This window comes from Malania oleifera, chromosome 7 (genome assembly GCF_029873635.1).
Source record: "Malania oleifera isolate guangnan ecotype guangnan chromosome 7, ASM2987363v1, whole genome shotgun sequence".
In the NCBI taxonomy this organism is placed as follows: domain Eukaryota; kingdom Viridiplantae; phylum Streptophyta; class Magnoliopsida; order Santalales; family Ximeniaceae; genus Malania; species Malania oleifera.
Genome location: NC_080423.1, coordinates 18002191 through 18011025, shown reverse-complemented (window position 1 = coordinate 18011025; position 8835 = coordinate 18002191). Strand labels below are relative to the sequence as shown.

General features: G+C 40.4%; 1 non-coding gene across 1 annotated transcript; it reads left to right on the top strand.

The window, feature by feature from the left end:
* Positions 1–409: 409 nt before the first annotated feature.
* Positions 410–515, top strand: LOC131161099 (small nucleolar RNA R71). Its single transcript, XR_009138259.1, has one exon. It is a non-coding gene; the product is annotated as a small nucleolar RNA R71 (small nucleolar RNA).
* The last annotated feature ends 8320 nt before the right edge of the window (positions 516–8835 follow it).

Here is an 8835-nt window from a genome sequence, read left to right as displayed (position 1 = left end):
GTTGTAGGTGACCTTTACTTCCTCATGCACAAGCTTAGGTGGGGAATGCGCGTGTGGACAATTATAACATGTATGGGAAGGTTCGAAGCACATTGCACATACCTCTGCATATGCCGTTGTTTGCAGTCCTAGGACAAGCACTGGTTTTTTAGATATGGCATGCAGGGTAGGGGCTAGGTCTTGGCTAGTGGCCAACTTGCAAACTCCCTTTGGTTTGGAGTTTGATGGATTAGGAAGTCTACGAGTTACAGCCATGTGCTGCTGAGAATTTTCAGCTATGTTTTCAAAGAGAATCCATGCCTCATTCTTGAGCTTGGTGAGGAAAGTACCTCACCACGACGCATCAACCATGAACCTATCTCTCTTAGCCAACCCTTCGTAGAAAGTTTGGACTAATTGCCACTTGGGGACCTGATGAAGTGGGCATTTATAGAGTAGGTCCCTAAAGTGCTCCCAAGTCTCGAAAAAGAGTTCCCCTTCCCTCTGTGAGAAACTTGTGATGACTCTCTGAAACTGGTTAGTCTTTCCAATTGGGAAGTACTTTTTAAGAAATTCATGTTGCATGGTTGCCCAATTGGCCACCAAGTTTAGTTCTAAGGACGTCAGCCAATATTTGGCCTTATCCTTCAGAAAGAAAGGAAAAAACCTAAGATGGAAAGCATCATCACTAAAATTAGGGATGCAGATGGTGGAACAAATTTTTAAGAACTCATCTAGATGCTGATAAGGATTTTCAGTAGAGTTCCTATGAAATTTGGGCTGCATTGAGATGATCGAAGTCTTAATCTCAAATTGTGCCACCTGGACATTCGGAAACCGGATGTAAGACGGCGATGTGTATGCATTAGGTACAAAGTGGTCCCTAAGAGGCTGAAGGTGTTGCTCTCCCACCATAGGTAGGTGGGGGGGGGGGGCATGGGGTTCTGGGATTTGTTCAGAGGGAACCAAGGGGTTATCTTTGGTCATTGCTTTCAGTTCAGACGACTCAGCCTTCTCTGGATTAGAGATAGGTTTCCTAAGGGACCTACGATATTTTTCAATCTCAATATCTATGGGAATTATCTCGGGTTCCAAAGAATGCATACCAAACATACGCATATGCAAACACACATATTCAGATTTCAAAAATTGAAAACAAAATAAAGAAAATAGAAATTAACAAAGAATGAAAAACAAAAGGAGAGCAAATCAAAAGAACAGGAAATAATATTCTAAAGCGGAAGTTGGCTTATAACCGTAGCCAAGTCCCCAGCAACAACACCAAAATTTGGTAGGCTCGCCAAGGCTTGGGTCCTTTAATATCAAAAATAATATTTATAAAACCTAACTATCTCAAGTTTAGTAGTAAGTGGGTAAGTCGGGTATCAATCCACGGAGACTTGAAGCACACTTATTACACAACTTCCAATTTAGTTTACTAAAGCCTTGTTATGAAAAAGAAGTGAAAGATGGTATTTTGCATGGTGATTGTCTAACAACTATTGGAAAGCATGTAAAGGAAAGCAAGTAAATTTATAACTTACCCTACTCCTAAAAAGCGATACTGTGGTCCGAGTCAGATGTTGGATGCCATGCTTCTAACTACGCTCATCCAAACTTCCATAGAAGTACTAACCCAAGCAGGCCAAAGCGGGAGAGGGGCAATTGAGGGCACAAGGTAATAAGGATGCACCAACAGTCTGGAGCATGGTCGGGAATCGGAGTATACCCTATCTCAACGATAACGAACACCTCTACGGTTCCGTAGCCTACTATTTCTCTCTGACTGATACGTAGTAGTGCTTATCCTTATTTGCAATCTTTCATCGAACACACAACAAGTAAATGGAAAGCAGTAAATGAAAGCATGATTAAAAAGATCATCCCTTTATCATTCCAAACTGTGAATTACGGTGTTATCCTAAGAGGGGGGTGAATTGGGTATTTCAAAAATTCAATCATTTAAGTTCTAATTTTGAAAACTATCAATTACAAACTTGCAATCTACTTAATACCTAACTTAATGTTTCACAATTAATCAATTTAATGTGTGTCTTTATCAAGCATACAATTTTACCAAATTACACACAAACTTATCAAATGCTCAACTCATACACAATAAAAAGATAATTTAAATGTAGAGACTTGAACCCATAAAATAAAAAAAGGGTAAAAAAGAAATTTTTGTAGGTTTCGTTAACGAAGGCCCTTTTATACTTCATCGTAGAAATTCAAAGCCTTGTCGACGAAGAGATCTCGATCGAAAGAAAAAAATATCAAGCTTGGGTTTGTCGACGAAGGATGAGGTTCATCGACGAACGGTTTTCCGTGGTTCGTCAACGAATAACCAATTTGTCGACGAGTTTGATTGGGTCAAAAGGTCTATAAATAGGATTTTGGGTTGCTTCATTGCTAAGAAATCAAAATTCTCTCTCTCTCTCTCTCTCTCTCTCTCTCTAGAACTAGCACCCCTACACTCTCTTTCTTCGATCGTTTGCCATTCATTGGCCGTTTCAATGATCGGAAGATACCGCGATGATCAGGGAGCAAATATCTGCTAGTCTAGCGAAGCATATTATAGATTTCGGGAAAAAGCTAGGGTTGGATTTTCGAGCTTCTCAGGTTGTTTTCAAGATAAAGGTAAGGGGATTTGTTTACATCGGTTATTTTAGAAAACTAAACTAGTAGAACTGTAGCGTATGTTTATATGTACGTTATGACTGCTTATTTGGAAAATTCTACTAGATAAAATTGCCGATTTTTCAGTTTTACGGTTTTGGCGTATGATCTCCAAATTTCTCAAAACTTCTTTATTTTCTTTAAAATCAAAGTAGGAGATTCTAGAAAACCCTTGTTTGTAGTTTAAATGATACTTTACAAACTGTTTACTATACTATTGTATATTTAACCAAATGAGTGTGGCATATGATATGAAATGGAATTATATTGAACTTAGATGTACGTTTATGAATTATGGGAACAGGAGTTCCAAATGCTTATCAGGAAATACAGAAAAGAGATGTCGGTTAGATACTGAGAGCTATGTAAGTAAGGGTTAAACCGAGAGTGTGTGTGTGCCGATTTATACCATAGAATGAATGAAAGAAAGAATGTATGAAAGAATGAATGATTGAGTTTGTGAAAATACTGGAATTGCCAGATGATTTATGGAATGAAAACATGTTAATATGCTTTTATTATAAATTGTATATATGATGTTGGAACCGCCTTAGAAATCTTGTTACTAATATAGCTTTAGATAAGCTTATTATCAGAAAGCCTTAAAAAGCTTGTTATTTTCAGTAAGTGCGATACTGTTGCTAGACAGAGAAATATAGTGCAACCACATGCTAGATTTGAGTGTGGGTATCTATGTAGTCGGTTTGGTACAAAGGGCCACTGGTGCCAGAGTCAGGCTGGTGATGGCCAAATCGGACTGGAGAACATGTAGCATGACTAGTCTGGTTTTAATCAGGTATAGGTTATAACATTATCAATGCACAACCAGTGCCATGGGGAAGTAAATGGCATAGTTTCATGCTTCAAAACTGGGATGAATTCTATATACATATACATGATTTAAAAACTAAAATGGGCAAAGTCACAGGGTTGGGTACCGAATAGAGGGATGGTACAGTGTGTGGCCCTGTACCCTACCCTAACCTCGGGAACTCTTGCTTGTAATGATGCTGAAGTATCTATTGCAAGAATTATATGTATATCTCCTATATTACAGGATTGAGAATGTTTTAAATGTTTAATTGCTTTTTACTGGAATAAACTCATGTTGTCACACACTAATGTAGTATGATCTTCTTTACTGAGAAGTGCCTCACCCTAATATACAACTTTTGTTTCAGGTCCTACAGGAAACCGGTCCTAGATTACTAGAGGGACTTTGGAGCGTAGTGTTGTTTTAGTTTATGTAATTTTGGTATATGTACTAGATTTTTGGCCAGGATGTATTTTGGGGATTATAATAGAAGATTATGTTTTTAGTACGTGTGGATGTATGTAAGATATAGTTAGATACTCTGGCTGTCTATTAGAAATGTATGAATGTTTATGTTTTTCACTGTGCATGAATATGCAAATCAGTATGATACACCTATATGTCCCTTATTAAGGTGGGTAGTTTACGTTTATTATCAGAGATATGTATGTTTTGTATGTTTAGTAGCACTCCGGGTCCATATAGAGGGCCGAGGCGTTACAATTGGTATCAGACCCATAACTAGCCGAAAGTGTGATTATAATTCACATTGCCTGGTTATGGAAATGTTCAGAGCTTAGGTTGCTAGGTTCTAAAGACTAGAATTTACCGAAGTATAGGATGAGAATACATTTCTTAAGTTTTTCTTCATTGACCTGGAGACAGAAATCCATTAATAGACTTCTATATTTTTATGGATTAGTCGAAGGTTCAGAAAATCACGGCAATCCATTGATGGTTTTCTTTCCGAGTGGAGGAGTGGAATTTGAGTTAGAATGAGAAAGTCGAGTTAACAGAGTATGACATTAGTAGGAATGTTACTTCATTGAAATAAGTTATACAGTATTATGGCTGTAGCCGATATATAGGGTATTAAGATACTAAGTAATTTTCTCAATTGTTTCTTTAGGATGGAGTCCAAGGATAATACTATTAATGTTGGAGGTAGTAGTAGTGAAGGGGCTGGCCATGAGGCCGACAGTGATTCTACAGTAGTACTGGGAGAATTCGCTCAGCAGCTTATGACTGAGGTTGTACGTACGTCTAAGGGGTAGGGCCGTCCCACAGCTGAGTTGAGATGTTCTATAGATCAGTTCACCTGACTGAAGCCTCGTACCTTCGTAGAAAGTGTAGACCTGATCTGAGCAGAGAATTGGATTTGGTATATTGAGAAGATCCTGGATGTCTTGAACTACACGGAGAAGCAGAAAGTGGTATTTACAATGTTCAAGTTGACAGGCGAGGCAGGGAGATTGTGGGAATTGGTAAAGATTTTGGAGGAGCATCGATCCATTCTAGTTGTGATGACATTGGGCCGTTTTAGGGAAATATTCTTTGAGCGATATTTTCTGGCCACATTCAAAAATGCGAAGATGGAGGAATTTATGACTCTCACGCAAGGGTAGTTGTTAGTCCAGTAGTACGTTGCCAAGTTGCAGGAGTTGTCACAATTTGCTCCATTTATGGTACCAGATGAGGTGATGAAGGTGATCCCGAAGCAAACAGCGATCGTGCAGTTGCGGAAATTTGCTACTCTGGTAGACAAAGCCACTCTAGCAAAGGAGATTCTACAGAAGGACACAAAGGTACAGATCACGAAGAAGAGGCCAGTGCCTCCCAGTTCTTATTCAGGTGCAAGGTAGGGCACTTGGAATAAATATGGAGGTGGGGACGGTCAACAGAGAGAGACTAGTGGTGATACATCCCTAAGTACCCCATCGTTCCCATCTTGTCCTTCTTGTGGCAAGCATCATCTAGGGAAGTGTATGCGGGGTTTAGGGGTTTGCTCTCAGTGTGGCAAACCAGGGCATGTGGCACGTTATTGCGGCATGATGGGTGGCAACGAACCCCCGTAGAAGCCATATAGAGGAGGTGCTCAAGTGCCACATGGTGGATACCAGAGGGGTACAGCCCAGGGAAGGGTGTATTCCCTAACTCCTGGCGACGTAGAGAACGCCGGAGATGTTATCACAGGTAACATTTACATGCTTTCAAATAAATTTGTCATATTATTTGATTCAGGGGAGACACATTCCTTTGTTTCCTGAGAATTTGTCAAATTATGTGGCTTAGGGGTGCACCAGTTAGACTATGATTTAGCAGTGGCTACACCGTTAGGGTCATGTGTGCGTTCTACACCACGTATCCTTTCAGCTATGCAGGCTAAAAGGTTACTTCTGGAGGGATGCCAGGGGTACCTCGCATTTATGAAAGACACGCCGAGGTAAGAACTTAAGCTAGAGAAGAATCTTGTAGTGAGCGAGTTCCCAGATGTGTTTTCGGAAGACTTTACGAATTTGCCTCCAGATCGCAAGTTGGAGTTTGTTATAGAGTTGATTCTAGGTACGGCGCGAATATCAAAAGCTTCGTTTTGTATGACTCCAGCAGAACTAAGAGAACTGAGGGAGCAATTACAGGTGCTACTAGATAAGGGATACATTCGACTAAGTGTTTCACCCTGGGGAGCACCGGTATTGTTTGTAAAGAAGAAGGATGGGTTAGTGAGGATGTGCATCAACTACAGAGAGACTAACAAGGTGACAGTAAAGAACAAATACCTGTTACCCAGAATTGATGATCTGTTTGACCAGCTACATGACACACAGATCTTCTCTAAGATTGATCTATGATCTGGGTATCACTAGATGAAGGTGAAAGCAAAGAACGTACCAATGATAGCTTTTTGAACCCGGTATGGCCATTACAAATTCTTGGTTATGGCATTTGATTTAACGAATGCACCTACAATATTTATAGATTTGATGAATAGGGTGTTTCACGAATATTTAGACCAGTTCATCGTGGTATTCATAGATGACATCCTAGTGCATTATAGAAACTCTACAGAGCACAAGATGCATTTGAGACTGGTATTGCAAGTACTCAAAGAGAAGAGGTTATAAGCTAAATTGAAGAAATGCAAATTTTGGCTTGAACAGGTGGCATTTCTAGGGCATGTAGTGTCCAAGGAAGGGATATCAATGGACCATAGCAAGATTGAGGTGGTAGTGAACTAGACGAGACCAAGGAACGTGCATGAGATTCAGAGTTTCTTGGGTTTGACTGGGTATTATCATCATTTCATAAAGGGATTTTCTAAACTGTCAGATCCTCTGACACAGCCTATGAGGAAGAATAGCATATTTGAGTGGATTGAGGAATGCAATAAGAGTTTTCAAGAGCTGAAGTGGCGTTTAGTTACTGCTCTAGTACTAACCATTCCGTCAAGGGAGGATGGCTATGTGATTTACAGTGATGCATCTCAGAATGGACTTGGGTGCGTATTGATGCAACGGGGTAAGGTTATTGCTTATGCTTCTCATCAACTCATCAACTCAAAGAGTACGAGAAGACTTACCCTACACATGATTTAGAACTAGCAGCTATCATGTTTGCACTAAAGATTTGGCGGTACTACCTTTACGGTGAAAAGTACGAGATCTTTACGGATCAAAAGAGCCTTAAAAACTTCTTCACCTAGAAGGAGTTAAACATGAGGTAACGCAGATGGCTCGAACTGATTAAAGACTACGACTACACCATTAGTTACTACCCAAGGAAAGCTAATGTGGTAATTGATGCCTTAAGTCAGAAGTCAGTAAACGCGTCAGTTTCAGTAGTTGTTATGCAGCATCAGGTTATGATGGATCTGGAGAGGCTAGGAGTGGAGTTGGTGGACAAAGATCCATAAGCGTTCATTGCCAATTTAGTTGTTCAGTCAGCTTTACAGGAAAGAATCAGAGTTTCTCAAAAGGAAGACGCATAGCTGATAGAGGTTATGGAAGGGACTCAAGAGGGTTTAAAGACGGATTTTGATATCTCAAGTGATGGGATATTGAGATTTCATAGCAGGATTTGTGTACCTAATGACATCAGAATTAAGCGGGTCATTCTAGAGGAGGCACATCGTTCACTCTATACCGTACATCCAAGGAATATGAAGATGTATAGAGACCTGAAGGAATCTTTCTGGCGGTCTAACATGAAAAGAGAGATCGCTCGTTCTATAGAGCAGTGCCTAACATGTCAGCAAGTTAAGGTAGAGCACCAGAGGCCAGTAGGACCACTTCAGCCACTTGATATTTCCAAGTGGAAGTGGGGGTATATTTCGATGGATTTTGTGTCGGAGTTACCTGCAACCGTGCATGGGCAGAATGCTATATAGGTCGTAGTAGATCGGCTGAAGAAGATTGCACATTTTATTCCCATCAGAGTCAGCTATTATTTGAATAGGCTGGCAGAGCTATATGTGCAGGAGATTGTATGACTCCACGACATCCCAGTTTCCATAGTTTTAGATCGAGATCCGTGTTTTACTTCTCGTTTCTGGAAGAGTCTACAAGATGCCTTGGGATCGCAACTCACATTCAGTACATCATTTCACCCGCAGACGGATGGACAATCTGAAAGGACTATTCAGACTTTAGAGGATATGCTGCAGGCATGTGTACTAGATTTTGGAGATAGTTGGATACGGTATTTACCACTTGTGGAGTTTGTGTATAATAACAACTACCAAGCCAGTACAGAGATGGCACCATATAAAGCATTATATGGTCATCGGTATCGATCTCCATTGTACTAGGATGAGGTAGGTAAGCGGCAGATACTAGGACCGAAATTGATTCAACAGACCTCCTCAAAGGTTGAGCTGATCAGAGAGAGGATCAGGGCAAAACAGATTTGGAAAAAGAGTTATGCAGATACTAACTGACGAGAGCTAAAGTTTTATGTAGGAGATATGATATTTGTGAAGATTGCTCTAATGAAGGGAGTGATGAGGTTTAGGAAGAAAGGGAAACTAAGCCCTCCGTATATTGGGCCATTGGAGATCCTGGAAAGGATAGGTCTGGTTGCTTATTGAGTGGCGTTACCCCCAGCACTATCTATAGTTCATGACGTGTTTCACATATCGATGCTGAGAAAGTACGTACCAAACCCTTCTCACGTGCTAAGTTATGAACCTCTGGAGATCAGAGATGTATTAGCATACGAGGAGGTACCAGTTCAAATTTTAGATCAGAAGGTACAGAAGCTACGCACTGAGGAAATACCCCTAGTGAAAGTGTTGTGGTGTAACCACGCAATATAGGAAGCTTCATAGGAGTTAGAGTCAGAGATACGTCAGAAGTATCCTCAGTTAT